This window comes from Notolabrus celidotus, unplaced genomic scaffold (genome assembly GCF_009762535.1).
Source record: "Notolabrus celidotus isolate fNotCel1 unplaced genomic scaffold, fNotCel1.pri scaffold_355_arrow_ctg1, whole genome shotgun sequence".
Taxonomy (NCBI): Eukaryota; Metazoa; Chordata; class Actinopteri; order Labriformes; family Labridae; genus Notolabrus; species Notolabrus celidotus.
In genome coordinates, this window is record NW_023260181.1 from 32,501 (window position 1) to 35,874 (window position 3,374).

At 42.4% G+C, this 3,374-nt stretch overlaps 1 protein-coding gene across 1 annotated transcript in view; it reads left to right on the forward strand.

Moving 5' to 3' along the window:
- Positions 1–294, forward strand: part of ttll4 (tubulin tyrosine ligase-like family, member 4) — a 21,192-nt gene extending 20,898 nt beyond the window's left edge. Inside the window, exon 21 of the mRNA XM_034679154.1 lies at positions 1–294. This exon is cut by the window's left edge and continues 2,753 nt beyond it. The gene's annotated coding sequence lies outside the window, so the exon portion shown is untranslated.
- Positions 295–3,374: the final 3,080 nt, after the last annotated feature.

Consider the following 3,374-nt stretch of genomic DNA (forward strand, 5'->3'; position numbering starts at 1 on the left):
CTGGTGATGAAGCCAAATGAACGTGTGAAAACGTTCCTCCAGGTTTCCGTCTGACAGCGTTCCCTCTCCTCTCTGCAGCCTCCTCCTCGCCGCCGTCACGTCTGTCTGCTGCTGTTCAGAGTTTCTATAGAACATTTAATAACACTGGGTTTGAAGTTGTGTTAACATGAGATGTTATAAAAAGTTGAAATGATGGTATTTTTACTAACTTGAACTTGGTGTCATTTCCGTGTTTAAAGGGCTGTACCAAACGCTCAGGAGGACAATTTAAATAAAGTTATTTGTGGTAACGTCTGGTGACGGCTCATTGTGTTTCTGAAGGACGTGTTCAGGAGGTTCATAAAGACTCTTTTACTGCAGAGTGTTTGACTCCTCTGACTGAGGACTCGTCTGTCTTTATTACATTTAAAGAGGTTTTAAGTTTTTAATAAAAACAGATTTGAAGAGGTTTCAACTTTAGGAGAGTAAGACAGTCTGGGTATCCTCCCTTTAATACTCATGCACATGTAGATGATCACACTTCACGTGTCCATGGCCTCTCCAGTCACCCTGGAAAAACATTAATAAACTAAAATGTGTAAGGTCACATGATCCCTGAGGCTTTGCATCAATTTGTCTTCAAAAAACATAGAAAACCTTAAATTATTACAACCATAGAATAATAAACTGCAGGAGTTATACATGTTTTACTAATATAGAGTAACTTTGATTATTTGTTACTGATTGATGAAGTTAGCAAAACATTTTAGTCCTAAAACATCTGAAAAGCAATTTTCCTTCTATTTATTTATCTATTTTATTTATTTACTTACTTGTTCATTTATTTATTTAATTCAATTCAATTCAATTAACTTTATTGGCATGAACAAAGCACATAAGATTAATACACATTCATTACATATTATATATATAACAGATTTATACACATTAAAACGATGGTGTCACCCATACAGCATCTCAATGTCCTCACTTGATGCAGTACGCTCATAAAACCTTCAACTAAAATCAATTAATTTAAATTATTAATTTTAAATATTTAACTTCATTTCTGAAATGTTTATTTTTCCTCTTCTTCACATTTTCTCGACATGCCTGCAGGTTTTATTCTCTGCCTTTGTTAATCACTTTTATAACGTGCATTTTGAAAATCCTCTACAAGTAAAGGTTTTAATTATGAACCCTTAAAGAGAACTCTAAGTTCACTTCAACACCAACAGAAGATCATCCAGCTTCCAGCCTCCTGTCTCTGAAGATCTCCCTCGCTCTGAGGCGTGGACGTGACCGCTGCAGACCCAGAGAGACCGAACACGCTGCATCCGGGCGCTGGAATGTGGAGTGTGTGTCCGAACTCTCCAAGCAGTTGTAAACTATTAATATCTGAGTGTAAGCAGCTGTCAAAGGCCCGTCTGGATAAGTGCTTAATGCTTTAATTACTAAGGAGGAGAAGAGGAAGAGTGAACTCTGAGGAGAACCTTCTTCAGTTTGTCAGAGTTAATGTTTGATTTCTGCAAAGTCTGCAGAGTTCAACATCAAGTACAAACACAGAGTTTATCCATGCTCAGTGAGTTTACATGATTAGTGTTTCTGCAGGACTCTGTCTTCACGCAGGATGTTCTGTTGGATTCAGACGACAAAGTGAAACTGGAGATTCATAAAAACCTCTTAGGACAGGACAGTTTGGACCTCTTCTGTCTCGTGTGTTTCCTCTGCATGTAAACTCAGCTCAGTGAAAAAGCAGAGGATGGTCCTGCAGCTCTATAAATAGTATGACATGTAACGGCCCAGTGAAACTTGAACTTCTCCCACAGTCGCTCCTCTGAAGTCTTAAAGCTGAACGCCCCGGGTATTTCTTCCTCTCATCAACGACGGATGAAGGGATCCACTTCCTGTGTGAAATAAAAGCTGCTTTCAAAAACTCCAAACATTTCATTTCACCGGACCTCACAGGTTCTCTTCAGGACACTCTCACCAACTCATCAAGTGTCCTCAAACAGGTCCTCAGAGTAACGCTTCCTCTGTGATCTCTGCTGAACGTGTTCATGAACACTCCGAGGAGGAAACATGACACGTCCTCAGAGTTCATCGTGCATGAATCAAACATCTGAAGCTCTGCAGAGAAAGCACATCAGGCGGGGTCAAAGTCTCTCCATGCTCAGGCATGGAGGTAAGGTAGGGTATAAGGTCTGCTGCACACCCTTTGGTCTGCTGCAGGTACCTGCACCGGGACAGGCGGGAGGTTTAAGAGGTCTAGACATCAGGATTTAAAACACATAGGGACCTGGTATCTTGGTGGGGCGTCTCAAGCAGCTGAACACAAAGGAACTGAATTTGTCATTACACTTCTCTACGTTTGATTTCATACGTACACACAGAGATCCCTTTGGATCCACGTTCCCTGTTTGAGACTGTAGAGGTAGAGCTCTGATTGTCCCTGACAGAATGCTCTACCTCACCTGTACCGGGGCAGGTAGGGATGGTAGTCTGATGGATGCTTTACTTATTACAGCAGAGGTGGAAGTTCATTTTGATGCACGCTCTCTCCCTGACAGGATGTGCTTCCTCCCTGATATCTGCACATATGAAGGTAGGAGTCTTACCTTCCTGTCACGTGCTCGCTCATCGCTCGCCGATGTTGAGTCTCTGTAAATCTGAAAAGGAGCACGCTGCAGCAGAGCTCTTTTTGTAACATGTCCTGAGATAACCTCTTTAATACCTCAGGGCTTCATGATGACATGGAGACCTCTGTCTCCTCGTGGATCAGGTTGTTGCTGCAGAGCGTGTAGACTGACCTGCAGAGGTGGTGTGATTGTAAGGGTGCTGCTGTCTGTCACTGACACTGGAGGAGTCAGTGTTTGTGTCAGTGTGAAAAACATTTCATACCTACTTGGTGGATCGCCAGCTGTTCTAAAAACACGCTGGGGGGGGCGGCCAAGTCTGCTTATAGATGTCACTGGCTACTGTTGGTCTCCTGCAGCAGATGTTAGCAGAGTAACTGAGAGAGAGAGTAGTTATTGTTCTTCTTACTTTAAATACTGAATCCTTCAAACCTTTGATCTGATTTCTGTCTCTAACTTCTGTCTGAGGTCATCATGATGATCTGATCACTCTGTTAGTTTCCTCTGTCAGGAGAGAGAGGATCTCAGATCTGATGTGACATGAAGACCAGGTTTTTACTTCCTGTTTACCTCCTCAACATGATCATTATGCTTTCAACCAATCAGCTGTGAGGGAATTTAAAACCAGATAGTGTCTGTATCGTTCGCTCTCTCTCTCTCTCTCTCTCTCTCTCTCTCTCTCTCTCTCTCTCTCTCTCTCTCTCTCTCTCTCTCTCTCTCTCTCTCTCCTCTCTCCCTCTCTCTCCTCTCTCTCTCTCT